A 23,745-nucleotide genomic window follows, 5' to 3' on the forward strand; every position below is an offset into this window, starting at 1 on the left:
CACGAAACTGTGTTCAATCTCCAATCCCATCCCCGTTTTATCATGCTACATTTAAAACAACACTCGGAACTCGAATGTCACAAACTAAATGAAGCGTTTTGTTGTAAAGTAAAACATATATATCTGACATGATTCACTAAATAAAGGTTCATAATTGTTACAAATGTGGTGGTAAAATATTTCTTCGACCAACACGGTCCTTTTCATTTTTAAACTTGGAAAAGACGGTTAAAACGATTCTTTATATGATAATATGATAATATGTTTGTATCAGCTCTTTACTTCTAGTTTATTTGTCTAACTTTACTTATGTTTCTAAATAAATGGGTATGAAAGTAAAAGCAACCAAGGACGGAATCTTCAAACAAATACGTTTACATTTAAAAACCATGTTTTCATCGTAATACAGCACAATCAAATATTTAGCGCACTGCATCATAATCATGGTCAATTGAGTTTGAATAGTTTCCTTCATTACCTTTGTTTTTCATTTCTTCCGATTGACAACCTCATTATCTGTGCATGGCTTAGAAATATGTTGATGTGTACGAAACCTTAACAAGAAGATCGCAATGTTAAACATTTCAATATAATGTGTAATCGTTTAAAAACGAAAGGTTGAACTAAATGTGTTGGGATGTATATACAACAAACATGGTCAATGATATAAGTTTTAATATATATTTGAAATGGAACCAAAATAACAATTTCAACATCTTTTATATCCTATATAAACATAGTATTTGATAATGGAGCAAATTATCAGAGTAATGTTTCTACCTTGTGTTATTAATTTACGTTTCTTTGCTAACATTGTCTTTGCAGTGTCTAAATACTTCTTTTACTTTTTACACAAACCAACACATATTGTAAAACATAATCAGATGTAAATTTGTGCAAGGCCCATTAACTCCATAAAATCTTGTGCATACATTCTTGTAAGGCCCTTAACCATGTAACACCTTATTCATATATTCCCGCAAGAAACAATGACCCTATAACCCTTTTTGCAACAAACTATCATGTGTATAAATTAAAACGAACAATTATAAATCATTGATTGCAGTGACATATACATAATCATGATAATTAAAAGCTTCATTACAAAACAACTGTTAAGACTGAATTTAAAAAAGCGTACATTCCTATTCATTTTGGACAATTAGCAAATTGGCAAAGACGTTTTAATTTAAACTGCCTTAGTAATTAAATTGTATAGTAAACTTCCATATCAGCGTATCATGCACACACGATTATTTGTTCGCATCCAGTTCTGCAAAACAAAAAACACCATACGATACTTTAAAAATATCACACCCCTTTCAGAATGTCAAAAAATACTGAGTGGAAGCATTAAGAAGAAGGTTTAAATGCATGAAGTTATGCAAAAACTAATGCAAAATCTGGTGATACTTTAACCGTAATAGCGTATTTAAAAAAATATAAATAAAATGAGAGCTAGTAGCGATGGGTTTATGATAAAAGTGCACGCTCTCTTTTCCTTTAGCCTTAATTAACAAAATGTGAGAACGCGCATGATTGGAGATCATATAGACATTATTGAGCCATGTAGATCTATATGATGATGTGGAAAGCTAAAAACCCACCTTATTCAGTGACAAATATACGTAAAGCGACTAAAATACAATATTCGTTGTGCAAAGCAAAGTTAAGACATTTAGTCAGGAAAGAGCCATAACTGCTCTAAATTATAATGTTGAACACTTGAAATTAATCTGATTCATGGTACCATTACATCGATTATAAGCAGCATCTTCTGTCAAGGTAGGAATATTTTTTCTCAATTGACAAAATTATATATAAGGTTGACGAAGCTAAATCCATAAAAGGCAAAAAGAGCTGCTACATGATATACGCTACATGATTTTTTAGCCGTGCGCCACGCTGTATGAAACTAATATCATAAGCATGCAAATCCTTTGAAAATCACATTATATATGCTGTGCGTATCACCCTTTAAATAGCATGCAACATTGCAGATTTATCCTTATTGTAAGTACCACCCCGTGCGTATAGCATTCGTTTGCAAGGGCTGTAATTTTTTTTTAACCCAATTGAGATTATATGGAATAGCGCATAAAGGGATATGTATACTAAAGTGTATGCGAACATGTGACTGCATCATGTGTATATAGCTATATTTAGTACTGATGTACTATTAATGAAAAATGGCATTTAAATCGTCAAAATAGTAAGTTGATAAGACCACATCAATAAGTAACAGGCAATTCATCTCCTCAAAGGCATTCAGTTATGTTAAAGGCAGGGCAGTTGTGCTGGGTACAACACATGCGAAAGAAACTGCAGACAGACTAATTATAGCATATAGGAATGACTGCACGCTAGTGTTCTTTATAGCACCCGGGCTTACCGATTCCAAACAAGAAAATTATCAAAAAACAAAACTTGATTAAGGAAAAAACTAAATACTGGGTAAGAGTTCACTGGGCTTGCACGATCACTGGCCTTGAGATAATTACTCGTATTCATTATATTACTCAAAATTAGTATACCACATCAGTATTTACCTTTCCAGTATCATGTCACAAGTTAATACAAGTTAATACAGGAACACTTTTGGGTACGATCATTGCATTGTATTGCTAATCGTGCTGGCCAACTGGTATACTTTTGAGTTGCACATTATCATAAATTATAAGAGTTTTCAGTTCCCTCTGGCAGATTAAGACAACAAGGTTTTAGAATTTTCAATGTTTTAATCCAATAATTTTCTCTTTTGATTAGACTGTTCCTTTTGTAATTGATTCAGTAGGAATAATTGAGCAATTTTTCAAGGAATGATCAGTGATTTGATTTCGTTTTTATTAATATCAAATCAAGAAACGATCTCGCAGTGTGGGACTAGTCTGTCCAACAAATTATTTTCCACACCTTTGCTCAAGACCTGGTAAATAACGTTGCTAGAATTGAAGGACAACATTTTTTGAGTGTGTAGATTTGATGATTGAGATGATTAGATGATGTTTTTGATTCTTTCAAAAATGGTCATGTTGTTCAACGTTTACTGCAGCTGTTCCGAATGTGTATATGAATTAAATTCCCGCATTGTCCTAGTTTTAACTGTTCTCAGAAATCGCTTTGAAAAATCCTTTGCCCGAAGCGTTCTGAACAGTGTATTTGTTGCTCTCTGAAAATCTTTTTCTCTTGTACAAAGTTTATGAAACCTAATAATTTGGGATTTTAACAAATTAGTTGTGATATTCGTTATGGAAGCACACACACACACAATTATATATATATATATATATATATATATATATATATATATATATATATATATATATATATATGACAAATGGGCAAAACACTTAATTGGATTACTAATGAAATTTTAATTAAGACTAATTATTCTGGTTATTCTGAAAATGATTACAAAAGAGAGATTTAAAGGGAGATAGTTTCGTTAGTGACAAAAATCTAACAATGAGTATTATCTTTTAAATCAACAAGACAATTGTTCATTTTGGATTCGTTGCACTCATCAATATCTCCATATCATTTGATATAACATTAATATTTATATTTTCAAGATCAACGTTATTGATTTCGCATAATAAACAGAATGGACGCAATATAACGAAAACAATGTACATAGATGCCGGCGAACTCAACAAGCCAAATCAATAGGCACGCCTTCCATAGAATTTATAAATCGAAGTGATCAGTTTCGTTATACACTATATTATTTATAATACTTCTTGCTTTTGTCCTTCTTACTTCATGAGATATTTAAAGGGTTCATTTCAATATTAATTTAGCATTATAAGCTTATAATATAATTTATTATAATCTCGATTAATTTGAGAATGCATGGCATATATTGCCAAAGTACTTTTTTATATAGTACTGTCACATAGCAGGTCGTAAACAAAATCTAACTATGAGCAGTATCATTTTAATTACCAAGACACCTCGTCCCGTTTAGGATGAATCCTTCGTGGCATGAGCAACTGTAACTTCCTGCAGCGTTCTGACAAATTTGCTCACATTGGTTCCTTCCGGGGTAGCTGCACTCATCAATACCTGTATGTTGTTTGATATCGAATGATTATTATTATATGTTCAAAATAACCGCTAATAATTGTATAAAACGTATGAAACGGATGTATCATAAAGACGTGAAATGTACATATATTTTGATGAATTAAGCCAGGAGAAACTTGACTTGTGCCTTCCAACTCCATAAAATGTGTACTTCCCAGTGACCAATTTCGTGTAAGACTTTATGCTTTGAACTTGAATACACGTTAAACGGGTTAAATCAATTAATTTAGTATCCATATATTTCATTCACTTATACTTTATTACGTTCTTTAATAATTTGTAAACACACCGCTTTATAAGTATGGTACTGTTATGTTTCCAATAGAGAACATTTGTGTCACATCATTTAAACACAATGGAACTGTAATTTGGAAACTAAATGGAGCATTTGTAAGAGGGATACAACCTTGACAAACGCCAGTAATATTTGTATAACCCAGCACTCAGTCGCAAGAGTAGGATCCGTTGGTGTTGATGCATCTGCTGTTCGGATCTGTGCAAGAACGAGAAGCGCACTCATCTATGTCGTTATCACATTTTGTTCCATTCCATCCTGTCTTACACAGGCAACCTTTTATACGATCGCACCTCACTGCACCAATTCCACAATTGCACGAAAGGGAACAATTAGATCCGTAGCGAGATGCATCGCACTCTATCAAACAATATAGGCACACTTAGAAATGTGTTTTATCGAATTTTGTTTTTTTCGAATGGATAAATATACAATCGCACCTCACAGCACCAACTCCACAGTTGCACAAAAAGGAACAATTTGATCCGTAGTCAAATGAATCACACTCTATGAAATAATACAGGCACACTCAGAAATGTGTTTTTCTTGTATTTCATTTTTTCTTTTCACAATAGATAAATATCCGACATGTAAAATCTTATCTATATTGAAAACCGTGTGCTATGCAATGCAAACAATTCTGTTCAGGACAGAAGGAGATATGACTATTAAAATATATTCATTGAAATAAAGCAGTAAAGATATACTGATCTATAATAAATTTGACCACATTGGTTCATTCCGGGGTAGTTGCACTCATCAATATCTGCATGTTGTTTGATATAAAATGAGCATCATTATATTATCAAAATAACCGTTAATAATTGAATAAAGCGAATGAAAACGGATGCATTATAACGACACGAAATGTACATGTATTTTGATGAATTAAGCCTGGAGAAACTTCACTTGTGCCTTCTACACTCCATACAACGTATACTTCCCAGTGACCAATTTCGTGTTAGACTTTATCCTTTTATAAAACTATTTGCTTTTCACCTTTGTACTTGAATGCATCTTAAAGGGGTTCAATCAATTATTTTATTATCCTCATTTTTCTTTAACTTCTACTTTATTACATTCTTTAATAATTTGTGAATACACTGCTTTATAAGTATGGTACTCTTATGTTTCCAATAGAGAACACATCATTTGTACATCACAGAAAGAGTATTTTGGAAACTAAATGGACCATTTGTAAGAGGGTTACAACCTTGACAAACGCCAGTAATATTTGTATAACCCAGCACGTAGTCGCAAGAATAGGATCCGTTGGTGTTGATGCATATGTTGTTAGGACCTGTGCACGGACGAGAAGTGCACTCATCTATGTCGTTATCACATTTTATTCCATTCCATCCTGTCTTGCACAGGCAACCTTTAATACAATCGCACCTCACTGTACCAGTTCCACAGTTGCACGAAAGGAGGTTTCATAATTGATTGGAGCAGTGCGTTATGAAGACATAAAATGTAAAAATAGTTTGGCAATTCAAGGGAGTCCAACAACAACTGTGCCATCCAACCATAGAAGAAGATAAACTTCATACTGTTCATTTCCTTTAAAAATAGTATGTGTTTTGTTTTCTCCTTACTTGATTATATCTTTTAAGACGAAACATCAAACGTTCGTTGAAAACGCTTCTGCTTTACATGTGTAGATGATAAAATATTTGTACATCAGTTTAGTGTGGCAGAAAAAGAAATTGGACTGGATCAATTTGAAACTCAAATTGCTCCAATTAATTTATAGAAACCAATAGCGTCGTAGCGGGAAGTTGCAATTTCAAGTCGCAACTATATGCAACTACTGCAAAACCGTTATAAAAGAGATTTTGTATAATATTAAAATGTTATCTAACTAACCATAACGAATATGTATATAACCTATTTGTTGATAGTTTAATAGAGTACACAGCAAATATGCGCAACAACACACGAAGACACGACCAATAAATCATATGGACGTTCTATACTGAAAATACTGGTAAATATCGAATATTGAATCTAAAGGTATATAATAGAAACTATTTATCTTAAAAAATGTAAGATAAAAAATATATGATATATGTTTATGTTGATAGTTTTAGATTTGCCACCTGTCAAAATAAAGCCGTAGAAATACAACGCTTACGCGCGTGTTAAATTCTCTCTTCTCTCATTTGAGATTCAAAATAAGAAATCCACAAGACGTCTCACATACATAAATACCAGGTTCTTCAAAACTAGGCGAACACGGTAGAATGTCCTTTGAGTAGTGTGTTTCCTTTATTAATACTTACTTAAAACCATTGTATGCACTTGCACGTGCGCATATTTAGTTCTTCTGCGATGTGTTCGTGGCTAAGGCATGATAAAAAGACAATTACAGTCACCTGTCACCAGAACAGGTTTAAGGGCCAAGTCAACAATACCACATTCCATGAATATTATATGCTTTACAGTCAATGAATAATAAAGAGTTTTTATTTCTCTAATTGCTATAGCCTTTAAGATGTCAATACCGTTTTTATCAGCCTGCAATACTATTCTTCGTGTTAAGACAGTACAACGTCGAATATTGATTGCAATAGAACTGGAATACAGCCTCTACCTCCAATGCAATTTTAGTATAAATAATTATATTTATCTAAATCTCCATTCATAAGTACGAATAGCTATTAAGTAAAATAAGTCATTTCTAAAAGCTAAGTTTTGCTGTGTTACACCATAACGTTGACTTCTGAGAATGCGTTAAAAATGAAGGGAAGATCCTAATCACCGGTGAATAAACGTACATCTTGTACAATCAACATTTTGAAACTGTCTTTATACTGCCCTAATGCTCAGGTGAAGATAGCGCGTGTCTACTCAGGTATTAGTGACTGTAACATGCGCTCACGCGCGTTAATCGATACAATAGCATTTCACTACCATATACCGTATCAGCAGTGAATCTTTTCTAGTATTTCAAGTTTCAAAATCTCTCTGTCCTCGTACTGCAGTTATGTTAATTGGATCAGATATATATTAAATAAAAAACGATCAACATGGTGACAAGCATGCATTTTCAAATTCTTATATATTTATTCCAATACATCATATATCAGCTATAGATAGTTTCCAATACTGTAACTATTTACGCTGTATTTAGTGTCTTTGCCTTAACTATTTCTTCTCCGAGATCATACCGTAATCACATGTAGTTGTATTCCTGCTTAACATCCGAAGCGCAATAAGTATTATTGCTGTATTCAGCTTTTACTTTATTTTTTGAATTATTCACTGGAATTACAGTATGCTCAATATCACTTCTAAGACTAAGGAAATATAGTAAATTCAGTCATTTGGGATTATAATACTGTGAAACATTAAAATATATTGAACAGGTGGCCATATTCCAGCTCTTTGGTACCTTAACTCAATTGAAACTACAGGCACATCAACATGCAAAAACAGAATTATATCTAATACCACTGGATTTCATTTGGAACTTCATACATGTGGACTTTTGACAGAATGTTTTGGTCAATTAGGGATTTAAATTCACAGCACTAGAAGTGCATTTCATAGTTTCACTTTTATTCCATGGAAATAAGTTATTCGTTCAATTTTAACAAACCTCACGGTTTTTGAGCTCTTTTATGCTACCTAATATAACACCATAGACTTGACACAATACTCACGATGAATTTGTTGCATCAGTTTTTAATTAGCATGTAATGATAAATTCAAATAATAAGAGAAAATGCAGTATAGAATATTTAACATAATTCATTACAATGTTGGCTTCAAATATACCTTTAAAGAAAAGAACGATCGACACTTAGAACAAGCAAACAATTAAAATGCTTATATATCTATTTCTATAAATTTCATATCAACAATAACTATTTTAAATGTCTAAGCGCGGTCCTTGCCGTGTATTTGTGTGTCTCTTCAAGTCAATGCCCAGTCTTTCGCCGTCTTTGTGCGACTTTGGGGGTATTGCGGTGTTGAGTAGCATCGCGTCAGTAAACAGTTGACTGTAGTCAATACTGACTCCACCAGAAATGCCAACATATTTTTTTGCATTTGATACAAACAACATATATGTATAGTATATATGTGGTATCATGGACAAATCAATTATAAGCTAATATATATATATATATATATATATATATATATATATATATATATATATATATATATCCAAAAGAAGTTTCATGGAATATTCATGCAGCAAAATTAAATAATTTATTTAGTCTGAAACCGGTTCCAGAAAATAAATTTAACAGGTAATATTTTTGTTACTAAACGAAGTCAACTAAATTCCTAAAACACTTTGTCCCGTTTAAGAGGAATCCTTCATGGCATGAGCAACTGTAGCCTTACCCAGTGTTGTTGCAGATTTGATCACACGTATTCAGTTTCGATCGCTAAATTCGTCAATTTCTGCATTGTATTCGATATAAATAAGGCTTATTACAAACAGCTGTATGACCATGTTCTTGATATACTTTATCATTTTAAAATAGTATCCACCTACTTACTTCACTGCATCATTGAATGTGTTGTTACTTAATAACATGCTGATCTACGAACAACAAAAACAAGCTTGATGATAATGATTCTTAATATGTGGACATATAACAAATCCTAATAAATTACCATCGTAGTGTTGCATAGATGGGTTTCTAATAAACAATAATTTTGACGAATACAAACCTTGACAAACGCCACCAATATTCGTGTAACACTGAACGCATCTACATGCATAGGATCCCTTCGTGTTGATGCATGTGCTGTTAGCACCGGTACAAGGACGAGAAGCGCATTCATCTATGTCGTTATCACATTTTGTTCCATTCCATCCGGTTTTACATAGACAACCTTTGATAGGATCACAGCCCACAGCACCAGTTCTACAGTTGCAAGACATGGAACAATTTGATCCGTAGTGAAATGCATCGCACGCTATGAAACAATAGAGGCACGCCTAGAAATATGTTTCCTAGAAATGAACATATTTTCAAAATGGGAAATTAAACATCAAGTAAAACCGTAACTAAGTGAAAGACCCCGACATACTAAAGCAGGCCAACATGTCCAAACATATGGAGATCATTTTTGTCTACTTATATAATCTTGGTAATATAGTCATGCACATATAAACAATTGTAACCATAATACACCCGCTTTTGAAAAGATGCTAAAATGTTTAAAAATTAGAAACTACTTTAGTTACACGTAAGTACAAATCTGAAGCTAGGCGTAGTAATAGACATACAAAAAGAGAAATATATGTTTAAGCACAGATCAATTGTGACGCAATTCATAGGTTTGTGTATATGTGTGTGTGTGTGTGTGGTTTGGATTTTTAAAGTAGCTTTAATATTTTTTCAGTCATATCGCCGCGATGTCTGCAGTGTGACAGTTTATAGTAATGTCTAGCTTACGGGCATGATGCCTGAGACATATAGCATGATGTGCCACCCGGTTTCAAATTATCCTGACACCAGACCGACCAGCCCTAACACTAACCTATTAATGTTGTGTGCCGAGCGAGGCAGCTGTTAATACCAGCTTTATAGGTCTTTGGTATGACTCCGCTCTTACGCTCGAGCCCACGACATCCCGCATCCGAAGCGGAGCCTTGTGATGCCATTCATGTATATATATATATATATATATATATATATATATATATATATATATATATATATATATATATATATATATATATATATATATATAATTTTAATGGTTGATATTCTCTTTCCTTGGAGAAATCAGACTACGAGCAATATCAGTTTTAATTACCGAGACACTTTGTCCGTTTAAGCTGAATCCTTCATGGCATGAGCAATGGTAGTCTCCTGGAGAGTTCTTGCAGATTTGATCACACCTATTCAGCCTTGGGTCATCGCACTCATCAACATCTGCATCGTATAATAATGGTATTTTTACAATTCATGAATAGTATGTATTATAGCTGCACCAAATGTGTGCATGTTTTGGCAAATTCAAACCGACGCAGCAACAGCAATGCGATGCAAACCCAACGGAAGTTAAACTTCCCAATGATCCATATTCGTCGTAGCCTGTATCCTTTTATAATATTTCTTGGTAATCTCCATTTTACTTAACTGAAACTTTCAAGATTAATACATTTATTTTTAGCATGCTTAATGATAATTTGTAAATGATTTATTGTAATCCTTATTAATGTATCATAATTTGTTAATTTGTTACAAACTTCTTTATAAGTATGTGTTTCTAGTAAGCAACATTTTTGTCACATCACGTTATAAATCTTTCCAAACTACTATATAATTATGTAAAGGTACGTTTTGCTAAAACTGTTTCGTTACATCATTTCTGCGTCTTTAAAAGTATATATTGGAATACAGATATATCAGGCGAATTTAAAACACGGATACAAACCTTGACAAATTCCAGCAATATTCATATAACCTTGCACGCATTCACAAGCATACGATCCCATCGTGTTGATACATCTGTTGTTCGTACCCCTGCAAGGACCAGAGTCGCATTCATCTATATCATTACCACAATTTGTTCCATTCCATCCTGTCTTACAAGACATCCGTTGATAGGATCGCACCTCAGCGCACCAATACCACAGTTGCACGAAAGGGAACAATTAGATCCGTAGTGAAATGCATCACAAGCTATTAAAAAGAGAGGCACATTAGGAAGTCTGTTTACCGTACACGCACATACACATCCACACACACACACACACACACATATATATATATATATATATATATATATATATATATATATATATATATATATATATATATATATATATATATATGTATATATATATATATATAGAGAGAGAGAGAGAGAGAGAGACAGAGAGACAGAGAGAGACAGACAGACAGACATACAGACAGAGACAGACATACAGACAGAGACAGACAGACAGACAGACAGAAAGAGAGGGAGAAAGGGAGATGGAGAGAAAGAGAGAGAGAACAAAGAAATTATAGGTTAGTGAATTTTCAATTTCTTATTTTAGAGAGGTCCCAACTTGGGCCCGAACTGTCCGGTATTCGAACCCAACGACTGAGTACGCCAACCTCTATACCATTTCGGCTATGCATGCTTCATCAAAAACGTATGCTTAAAGGCCGCTGGTAAGGCCTTCAAGAGCATCAAATCGTTCAGCATATAATTTTCTTATACGTACACTGCAAACGCCTTGGTTTGTTTGTACCACTACGCTCCAGATGCGAAGCTCAAAATCGCTTATTATAGCAAACAATTAGAACCCAGGTGAGATACATAAATACACCATATAGTAAAATTTAGAGGCAATATCTTATCACGAAAACAAATACTTTTAAAAAGTATTGCAACAAATTAGAGGTATTAGAGTTTTCCTAAATATGTCAACTACATTCCTGCTATCATAGTAAATAATTTTACTACTGAATGATGATTGTCATTTTTTAACACTTTATCTACAGGTAATTTCTTAATTCCTGCCTTATGCGCAAGCCATTCATTATAAATTCTATACATTGAAAATACCTAGTCACTGAGGCTTACAACTTTATTGTTTTAAACTAGGTTTTGTAAAGAAGCTTAACAACAAGTTTAGTAATATCATTAAATAGACATGCTTACTTACGTTACACATAAGCATTTAAGAGGAATTTACATTAAGGTTAATTAAATATCCCAAACTTCCTAAAGGTATATCACCAGCCCTAAATTATAGAGTGTCCTGAGTCAGTTTGGATATTAAAAATTATGATGTATAAATAGTCTTTAATGGGCTGATGAGCCTACAGTTTAGATGCATAACAATGGCATAATCTTGAATGTCTTTGAATGAATGTACAATAATAAAAAAATTTCTTTTCATAACATCAAAGTTTTGTTATGATTTTTAATTAGCTATTCCTATGAAATTATGTTAAAACAAAACTGAATATGATTCCATGGTATGATCTTAGAATAGTAACAAATAATATTGCTTAATATAACATTATATAAAAACAAAAAAATACATAAGATTAAGACACAGGCAAATGACCAGGATGTGGAGACAACTTCACATCTAGAATGTTCTAAGTTATAAAAAAAAGACAAATACCTATGTACAACTTTTAAAAACAAAGATATGAAAAGGTACTTCAATACAATTATGCCTTCAATTAAAGAAAATGGTCAAGAACACAAAATATATTAATTATAATATAACGACATAAATCTTTCATCTTAAATCATTTTGTACTCGAATGTCCACTCTTTGCATTCCAAATTAATGGCATTCCTTATTTGTCCCCAGGTGCATTTTTTGAATGCATTTTTACAAACAAGAGAGAAGTTAAACCAGAAGATCTAGACTGAGTAAGGCACTGACAAACGTATGGGAATATAACAATCGAATAAAAGTGAATCAAGCCGACATATGTACTTTCATCTGTACTTTCATGACACTGTATATATGAATATGTTCAAACCAAGGCACACACGGTAGCCTAGTGAGTAGAGCGTTGAAGTCGTATGCAATAGGTCCCATGTTCGAATTCTGGCCTAGCCAGCCTGAGATGAAAAGAAATGACACAAAGAGCTACGTCTTTTGTCGATAAGCTTTGAGAACTTCCTTCGACTGGACAATCAGTGGGGAAGATAAACTTTACATTCAAATATTTAAGACATATCCGCCTCAACAAGAATTTCTACCTATGAAAAGAATTAAAAGATCTAACATAACATCCGCATAAGGATGTCGCCATCTAACATCATCATCATAACTGTTTTTTGCAACCAACACATAACCATGAATAAGTGGATGCGTTCTACTGCCGCCTTCCAACTCTCCTTGACCAGATATCCAATAGTATATTCTAGTTATTCAAACGGACTGGAAAGCCAAGGTAGGAGAAGAAGATCACAGCATGTAACATATGGTCCATACAGTAATGAGCAGACCAATGAACAAGGACACAAGCTTCTAGAGTTCGCCATTTATAATAACCTAATGATATCAAACAACCTTAGCCCCAACAAGAATTATCTAGAAGGTGGAGTTGATACAGTCCAGACGGAAACAATCATAAACAGTTTGATTTCATCTTGGTGAAGAAGGACTTCTGGCTTAGCTCTTACATTACCAGAACACGAAGCAGCCCATGAGCTGATATACGAAGCTACCATGACATAGTGACGAAGTGTGATGACTATGAAATCTGACGAAGATTCAGAATCTGACGTTCTTTCATGTATGTTCAGACAACAACCACACTAGCTAGAATGAAGTATATTTTGAAGGACAGCAACATCACACTTTGGTCCCATATCAAACTTATGCGCAGCCACGTAATTTCCTTATTCCAGAATGCATCTCAAACATGAACCCGGACAGTAGAACTAAAGGGAAGATTTCGTTTCTTAAAGAAGAGATGCTATCAAATGATCCTGAAAATCATAGACCACGTCTCTAATGAGACGGTGGCCATATAAAATTCAAGGTTCAAATTTACCATATGAACTACTGCTCGCCAGCATAAAGAAACGCAAACTGATGGTGTGGTCACGTCTGTCACTCATCAGACCTGTCAATGACAATCCTACAGGGTACAATGTGAGGAAATATAAAGCGAGGCAGAGAGAAGATGAGATGAGAAGATAACATCAACCAGTGGACAGGCATGGTCTGTACAAAGTCCAAAAGAGCAAAGGAGAGAATGGCAGAATGGAGAGAGAGTCATCCCTGGCGCACTTACGACCAGACAGGTTACGGGAGATATGGAAAACTTAAATTAATTACTTATTATTTGACGAAAAGTTAATGCAATTAAAATTGACTAAATGAAGGTAAGTTGTTCAAAGCAATCATTTTCATTCAAGCTGGAATGGACAAAGCTTTATTTTCGCAATTCACGATTCTTATTGTACTTGGTGTTTTTTTGTGAATGTCATATTTTTTAGTTTCATTTCATATGTTAGTTTTCAGTTTTTGTGTCTATTGATGATGTTGTTAGTGTTGTTTTAGGAACAGGGTCAATCGGTCCGAAATGTGGTAAAGTTAGTTTGAGACTATCTTGTAGTATGTGATGTTGGATTGTTTTAGGTATGTACTTCTGTCTTGCCTTTTTGTTTAACGTTTTTTGTTTCTTTGTGTTTCGTTTTTCTCAAGTGCTTTAACAATTAACACTATCAGTATGAATTGGGTTCATGGTTATCACACCGGTCTTCAACAAATGGTATCAAAACTCTCGAGGTAAGCAAGTTTTGAATCAGATAATTACAACATAAAAACGACACGCAGTTCTTCGCGTCATGATAATAAAGTTCATCCATGCAACTTTCAAGGTAATGCTTTCTAATGTTTGTCAAGGCTATTAACGTAGAATCTCGGTCATTTAGATATTGATATCATTTAAGTCATACCTGCCACCTTTCAGGCGAGTCATGGAAAAATGTAGGACAATATGAAAACACGTGCACTATCATGTATATTATACACAGTGAATAACAGAAGGAAAATTAATAACGCTTCAAAATATGTCAATGTATGACGGTAACACGACATAAGTGTGATGAGCATATATATGTCTATAAAAACTGCCAACGCTCACCACAGTATATATGCAATATGCAAGCGTGGACGAATACATGAGAAGCAATGAGAGTACCAATGTACGTATGTGTATGTAATGGATGTCTATTAAAACTTATAAAACGTAGACATACAGGATTATAGCAAAACAATACCAGCAACAAAACGATATCCTTAGCATTTTCTTCCGTATCGACATCTTTGTCAAAAGCAAAATATTTAGCAAAAAACTCAAACATACACAAGCCTGAAGAATCCATTCAATTAAAATCAAATCAAAGGGGTTACAATTGGTTTGTACGAGGCTGAAGAATCCATTTAATTACAATCAAATCAAATGGGTTGCAGTGGGTGTGTACCAGCCTGGAGAATATATTCATTTGCATTCAAATCAAAGGGGTTACAATGGGTGTGTACGAGCCTGAAGAATCCATTCAATTACAATCAAATCAATTGGCTCACAATGGGTGTGTACGAGCCTGAAGTATCCATTTAATTACAATCAGATCAAACGGGTTACAATGGGTGTGTACGAGCCTGAAGAATCCATTCAAATCAAACGGGTAACAATATATGTGTACAAGCCTGAAGAATCCATTCAAATCAAACGGGTTACAATGGGTGTGTATGAACGAAATTCAGAAGATAGTTATTAATCATAACGGATGCACTATTGCCATGGAGGCATCCATGCTTTATATATATATATATATATATATATATATATATATATATATATATATATATATATATATATATATATATATATATATATATATACATATATATATGTGTGTGTGTGTGTGTGTGTGTGTGTGTGTGTGTGTTACATCTGCTTTAGATGCTTACAAAACTATATTTCCTCGACAATGTGTATGGTCCAACATTAATTTCTTCCTATTTCTATTCTCAGCGTCTAACAACATTTTCATTGCGATTCGATCCCTTCTTGGCCCGATTTGGTCATCCGTTACGTATTACATGGAACGGTATCTTCAAGGGCTTGTGCACAAAATATTTCAGATTCTTTCTCAGTAATTTGAATTCATGCAGCTAATAAATGGTCGCTTTATGTGTATGTTGCGTACGAAAATGATGACGACAGTCTGCATATATAAGCACCTAAAACCACATACGTTAATAATTAAAACGAAATCTGCTAACGTTGTAAATATCACTGAACCTCCTCTAAGCATATGTATAGTATATTAAAAATAAATGATAAAATCAATTTATCAATGTAAGACAATGCAAATTGCAAATAAGTTACATGCTAACTGAAGTTCACGACTGTACTTCCCCTCCCTCTCTCCCTCTCTCTCTCTCTCTCTCTCTTTATATATGTGTGTGTGTGTGTGTTAGACATTTGTTTGTACTAGGTTTGTTTCCCATTTACGAGGTATTTTTAAATGATTCATTATATATTCCAACGTCTTACACCATAATAATAACAAGCCCCACCCAACCAGCTCTGTGATTTCTGGCCAAATGTGCAAACCCTGATTAAAATCGCCCATTGGAAGCTTAAAACATGTGTCTGCACAATTATTACTGCCTTCCAACGCTCAGCCGTTTTGCCCATGAAACTATATTTCAATATAACCCGTTTTATAAGCCAAACTTGAGAAATTACAGCTTTCTGCTCCAACAAGGGTTATCGTCTGTTATTCAAGGTCAGGGTCATATGTTCAGCAAGGAATCTCACTAAAAATGGACAGGATGTTACTTTTGAGAGATTGAAATGCGCAGAAACAATAACAACAACAACAAAATGTTATAAACAACACGTACCATAAGCTAGCAATTTGCTAGAAAAATAAAGTCTAGTTTAAATAGCATCATCCAGTAATTTATAACGATGAAAAGACGCTCCTTATATGTCTGACATGACCCGCTCTGACATTCTACCCTACTCTACTATATAAAGAGTAGACGAATCTTGGTTAGCAAAGATCTATCCATGTATTCAGTTGAAATGAAGAGGCTAAGGTACGAAACCTTTGCGCTATTCCTCTGTGAATGCTTTGTTGATAAACAACCAGCTAATATCGTGACAGAAATGAAGTAAATTGGAATCTTGAGGACTCAGTTAGCATAGTATTTAATGATGTGTAAATTGTATCTAATCTAAGTTGACATAATGTTTTTAGTTGTTAGGTAAAATGTAAACATCGATAAATATCCAGTTATGATTATTGACCCTAATCTCTCTCTCTCTCTCTCTCTCTCTCTCTCTCTCTCTCTCTCTATATATATATATATATATATATATATATATATATATATATATATATAAGGTGGACCCCATGACTCATGGCTCCTGATTAGGAAAATAGTAGATACGCTCTAGTCAGACTCCATTTGAAGCAACATATGAATAAAAAGGTTTCTTGGGTACAAAAACATTAACTTATTTGTTTTAAATACGCATTAGTAAAATGTTATTACACTCTTTAAAATGAAAATGCTTTACCAGCATTAACAATTTCTTCTTTAGGCAAAAATGAATTTTGGTGGATCAATTTCTCGACCACATTCGGAAAGTTGTCTTTCTGATACTTTTGGACCTTACAAATAGTATGATTACCACATGTTATTAAATCTAACAACTACATGTTATCTCATTATTCATCTTTCTTTCAATTTGTTTATGATAAAATAATTATCCGTAGATGGTGATACACTTGTACATTTATTACAAGATATTATGCACATAGTGGCCCAACACTGGCATTCTTTTATATCTTTTCCTATTGCTTGGTACTTCTTTAGTAACGCAGGCACAACGTTAATGCATTATTAGCAGGTCATCATCAATATTTATAATAAGGACACAATGATAGATCATTGGTCTCACGTCAAGAATATTTTTAAATAAACGTGTCGCAATGGGGTAGTTTTGTAACTCTAATAGCACAATAACAATACGTGATCAGCTTTAACAGGTTCTTCTAAAGTCAATAGTATATCTTATTACACTGACGAAATACTGGTCTGTTATTGTGTTGCCAACGGTATGTATGTACAATAATACATCAACGATAGGGCATTCTGGCACCGTAAATGACACGGCTTGTACGGAATATTGTGCTACGTAGTAGTTCATTGCCTGCCTTGGCAGCGAAGACTATCAGGACAAATTTGGACTTTTAAGGCAAAACCCTTTGCCTCGCTTTGTTAAAATCACATCAAGAAATATAATATACACTTACATATATATCAGAATGATTCGAATTAAATATCGGGATTTTGAACGCTTCTGATACACATTTACACTTCCCATCATTCGTGGTCATCTTATCGTCCTTGGTCTCCACCCCGTACTTAAATGTTATTCCTACAAAATACATACAAATATAAACAAGATTGTATTATGTAAAAGAAATGCACTTTTATAAAAACTGGATAATGAAATAAGTTCTCTTTCGCTCAAACAGGTTGAATACAATGAAAACATCTGAAGGGCGCATATATTTTGATACGAATATTTACCCGACACTGAATATTTACTGGAAATGTCTATAACGTTCATTTTGTGTCTCTAGTAGACTCCTGAACATGACATGATATGCGGAATAATACAATGGACTACTTTTTATAAAAATAATCTTTGTTTACCTATGACCTAGATATTTATATCGTGTCGTCTATAAGTCGTCGGGCTTATCACACATGTCTAGTGTTAAGAATTTGGCGAATTACTTCGATCGATATGCAACCATTTTTGCACGTTAGGTTTTCTAAGGCAAACATTTGTATTATCTCACTATCGTAACTTCGATTACTGAGAGTGAAATGGAGATCGTGCGATTCATTTGTCAGTGTTCTCATTTAATGGTACATATTTGTGATAACTGCATGCGTTTCTCATGGGTAGACAAAATTAATTTTAATATAATCAAGCAGATTTTGTTTCTTATATTTTCATCGTTTTACCTCTGCCAATTGAATTTAAATGTTCATTCTATAGCGAATTAAACATCTATTTCACACCTAAATACGATCCAAATTCAGTAAATCAAAACACAGACACAAATGAATACTGACCAGGAAAATACAGGACAAACAATAATTTGTTTTTTAAAAAATGATTTCCTCATAACTTTGTGACAGCAAGACAATTTTCAATATAATATAACTTATATTGAAATATATGTTTGGTTATTTAACAATAAATGTCTTACTTCGCTTCATACATAAAAAAAATATAATTAGTAAACTAAAGGCGATATTGAATAGCTTCACAACCTGACATATTAGACCACTAACACTAATATTCAAGCCAAACAACCATGCAATATGTATCTTACTGAAGGCATTTAGGTAAAATAAACAGCAATCATCAACGTTTTGGAACGAAAGATGATGCATTCTTCTCAGTCTGATAAATCAATTTCCTAGGAAACAGCAAGCTTATCGATTCCCCGTTGTTACACATTTGTGGGTGAGCTTGCATGAAAACAAATATTTTGGCAAAATGTTTTTTAATCTATCAAGGTGATCACTGAAAAACAATTTAAACTTAATCAGCGTATTGCGGTCGCAATTCGGACATCTACCCCAAGTCTGCAAACACATATCCAACTGCTTGTATAAACAATAAACAACACCCACTTAACAATTTTCCCTGCAACAATTGCATAACTATATCAATCATTAAGCACGCCACTTGCAAACGGAGCTTTACAAAATCCTACTCCATTTCGTGAGGACTTCGTGTCAGTATATAAAGAGATTTGTCTAAACGCACAAAAACGCTTAATGTTACGATGCAACAGAGCAAACATAACAAAATTACTGTAAATCAAATCCTTTTCTGGGAGAGGCCATTTAGGAAATAGTGTAATGAAGAATCAAAGTCACCAGCGAAGAATAGAGTCTCCCTTTGTTCTGTGAGAAACTTGATGAAAACTTAATGTGAAGAATTTACAAGAACAATATTGAACAACGTTATTTACAATTATTTCTTCTTGTAACCAGATGTACGCCTCACGAAAAACCGTCTTTATTTAGTCATAAACCCTAACACTGCAGGACTAAAATATTTCCAGAGGAAGTATAATGAAAATTATATCATCCGACTGTATTCTGAGGCACCCCAGTGAAACCTTCATAGAAAGACCTACACAGGTTACTATCAAACTACTTTTTGAAAACACACATTTCCTGAAGAATTGGTATTATTGATCATCCAATTGTTGGAACTGAGCAAACCCTTGATATAAAGCGGATTCAATGCAGCTGTCAATCCCAACCACGGTGGTAAATAAAAGGAGTGTATTAGATTATTCACAAGGGAATTCATTATCAAGTTCCGGAAAGAAGTAGCAACAATGCCATGCATTTTACCTTCTACTGTGCCAATTTCTATTTCTGAAATAATAAAAAAATTCAAAAATAAATAGGCAGACATTTAAGTTTGGAAAATGAAACAATTAGGCAAATTGTTTCAAATGATAGCAGAATAACAGGCATTATACTTCCAATTATATTAAAAGCAAAAACATTCACATATTATAATGAAAAGCATAGAATATACAAACAACAAAAAATTGACATGCTTTGAACAGCTGCTTGTATTTTATAGACTTATGACCATGAATTAAGATATATGTATTGGAAAAGAGGGTTTCCCAATTATGTTATGCTTCTGTATGTCTGTAAGTATGCATGAATCTATAAACTTGCTTGATGACACAATACAATTTATGCATCTCTGTTGGCTAGTAAGTCTGAAAAAGCAAAGTTATTTACATTGAATCGCCATTAAGAAAGTACACGCACCTGCTCTCAACTTTAAGCAATAGTATGACAATTATATCAGATCTTATGTTACCTCTTCATATGCGTAAAATGAATTTCATCTACATATTTGTTTATTTAGGAACACGTAAGACATTCCAGCCGATAATGTTTAAAGTGAGACTCACTAACGTAAAAGAACATTTAATTATTAAAAAGAATAAAACAGAATTATTAGCATAGTAACGAAAATATTTTAGTTCAACGTGATGACAGTGTGATGCAAGATTTGTTGTAGGAACTGGATGAATCGCAGAGTAAATTGAAGCAATACGTTATATGTAAATCACATACGTGCGTTTTATAAACTGTTTCAAGTACTGTCGGTTGAGCAAAATTATATCACACACACACACAAACACACACACATATATATATATATATATATATATATATATATATATATATATATACATACATACATACATACATACATACATACATATAGATATATACCCAATTTCGTCCGTAGCCTTAAAACATAATATGTGCATCTTGTTTTCGTCAGTAGTAGAAGGCGTCCAGGTAATGTTGACATACCAAGCTCCTGTCACGTTTGCGTACTCTGCCAAGGCAGACTTGTTAAACCCACCGGGAGATACTGTTATGATCTCCACTATTCTGAAAATATTAGAGTATTGTCTATCCAGAATCAGTAAAATCAGAAACGTTTAAATAAAAAAATTATATTCCGTCTGCGGTGTTGCCGAAGAAAAAAAACATCACATTTCATTGGACAGACATGTTTTCAAAACGAATGCGGTATGTTGCTTTGGATCTGTCAAAGTTTTGTGCTAAAATATAGTATATTCGCATTCATGCGCTGTTTTCTTTTTCTTAGCCAGGTTTTTTTCCAAGTGCAAGTCTATTTAAAATGCAAACTAGAGACAGACATTTAAAAGCCAGTGTCAGTTTATAATATTTCGCTGATGACATTCGACTAAAACTATTACAACTCGAACACGAGTAAGGAAATCGTGGAAGAAAGTTTCTATTACATATTTTAGCAGATGAAATAGTATCGGAAACACTCCGTTGTATCGTATACGTTACAAGCAAAAGGCGTAATTAAAAACTCTATCTCTGACGTCAATCCATGCAAAGCTGTTAAAAACTCCACAAGCCCACAAGTCCGTATGCTACAGCTGCATTAAAGCTTCTACGCACACATAAACGATAATTGTGCAAAATGCAACACTGAAACCGTAAACTGTCTAGCATGCAAAACTGGAACCATTATCTATGCAGCATGTTTGTTTTGTTATATGCTACTATTGGTACAATGCTAGATATTATAATAAGCAATGATAAGCCACAATCAATGATACCATTTTGAAAGGTAATTCACTGATAGCACATTCAATCAATTTGTTATCAAATGACAACTTATTATGAAATAACAACATGTTCAATGCTTTAAAATCAAAGCGTGGTTTAAATCGTGCAATACTATTATAAAAATGTTATAGATAATGATCAACTAATCAAATGCTGATAGTATAAACCTTCAATACCTTTTGTTTGGAACCTTGCTCATGGCAATGATTTGGTCAGAGTACACTGTACCTGCAGTAAGGTACATAATCTCCAGATCTGCTCTTGTCGGAGGTATGAATTCTGGTAAACTATAGCAACTCTGGTCAGCTGAGTAAACATCAACCAAAAACTGTATGGGAACGCTGCTATACGGATAGGTTCCTCCCTTTGCTGGAAAGTCCTCAACCTGAATAGCAACCCCGTAGAATCCAGCAGTTATGTTTCCTTGGAATGAAATGGTACATCTCTCCTATCAAATGAAATAAAATATAACTATAAAATACCTTTCATTGTATTGTGTTTTTAAAACCAAATTTGGAATTTAATGTATTTATGTGGTATTTTACCCAAATAAATTAGATTGTTTGCCCGACAAAACGTTTGTGTGCACCAATACACTTGATATACTATTGAAGTACTTTTGTACTTTTCTTCCCGATAATTAGTGTGAGGTTTAATATTGCTCAACATCTACATTGTATGTTATAAGCACTTGTTTCATGGAGATCGTTCAGCGTTAATTTCCCACAGGAATAAATGACAAATTTGCTTTCATGCCAATTTACATCTAAATAGGAAAGCATGCTACGTGTAATTAGGGCATATGTGTTTTCAGTTTAGTATGATTTATGTAGATTAATCAATCAAATCTACCATAATTGTGGTTAAAGTTTTAAATCACAGTGAATTATACAGAAAAAATTGCAACATTTCCATCACGGTATGCGTGTTATTTTCGACAGCAGCTTCTCTTAAATACAGTATCGATATAAGCAGGTATTAAGATCAATAACTTGATTAAACTTTCTGTCATTTTTAGACATTCCAAATATAAAATACTTGATGATCATCGTATTGTTTACCTGTCCCTACTGATCACACATATGGATTTATAACAGCGATTGGAAGATTGAGATTTCGACAATAATAACTTTAAACATAGATATTTAACACTGTTGGAAGAGTATATATTCATGCATGTGTACTGAATGAATATATGTTGCCCTTTAATTATCTTAAACGTGTTAAATGTTGGAAGCACTTGTAAACATATGTGCTACAGCAATATAGTTGAATCATCACATAAGAGAGAAGAGCTTTAGATCACATCTGTTTTGTTTGTACTTGAGTCTCTGATTTTTGGGTTATAGGCAAACACAACTTTTACCAGCCTTGCATCGGACAAAACCAGTGAGCCCACACAATGAAAGAGAGAAACATAGACTTTAGATACTTCAATAACTGTATCTCGTTTAATACTGCTCCAGGAAATGGAAAGCAAGTGCCGACGCATTCGTCTAACTTGTTAGCCCAACTACATCGAACGACGTCGTGATCAGCATCGGTAACTTCGAAGCGACAAAAATATTTGTATTATTTTTCCGATACTACTACATTGTTATCGGAACTGATCTGATAAGTCCTCCTAAGCGCATTTTAAAATGCTTTAGTTATT

General features: G+C 33.5%; 2 long non-coding RNA genes across 3 annotated transcripts; both read right to left on the minus strand.

Annotated features, from left to right (window-relative positions):
- Positions 1–667: 667 nt before the first annotated feature.
- Positions 668–5,499, minus strand: LOC149805618 (uncharacterized). The gene is made up of 2 exons (XR_016414950.1): positions 3,946–5,499; positions 668–1,273 (listed from the first exon to the last, which is right to left on the minus strand). It is a non-coding gene; the product is annotated as an uncharacterized LOC149805618 (long non-coding RNA).
- A 3,101-nt stretch (positions 5,500–8,600) lies between these two features.
- On the minus strand, positions 8,601–20,325 carry LOC149805619 (uncharacterized). Of its 2 annotated transcripts, none has more exons than XR_016414952.1 (4): positions 20,301–20,325; positions 10,790–11,037; positions 10,166–10,284; positions 8,601–9,319 (listed from the first exon to the last, which is right to left on the minus strand). It is a non-coding gene; the product is annotated as an uncharacterized LOC149805619 (long non-coding RNA). The 2 variants fall into 2 exon arrangements; XR_016414951.1 differs by lacking the exon at positions 20,301–20,325 and adding an exon at positions 18,164–19,150.
- Between the last annotated feature and the right edge of the window lie 3,420 nt (positions 20,326–23,745).

Source organism: Sinohyriopsis cumingii, chromosome 2, assembly GCF_028554795.1.
Source record: "Sinohyriopsis cumingii isolate HCF-2022 chromosome 2, ASM2855479v2, whole genome shotgun sequence".
NCBI classification, from domain to species: Eukaryota; Metazoa; Mollusca; class Bivalvia; order Unionida; family Unionidae; genus Sinohyriopsis; species Sinohyriopsis cumingii.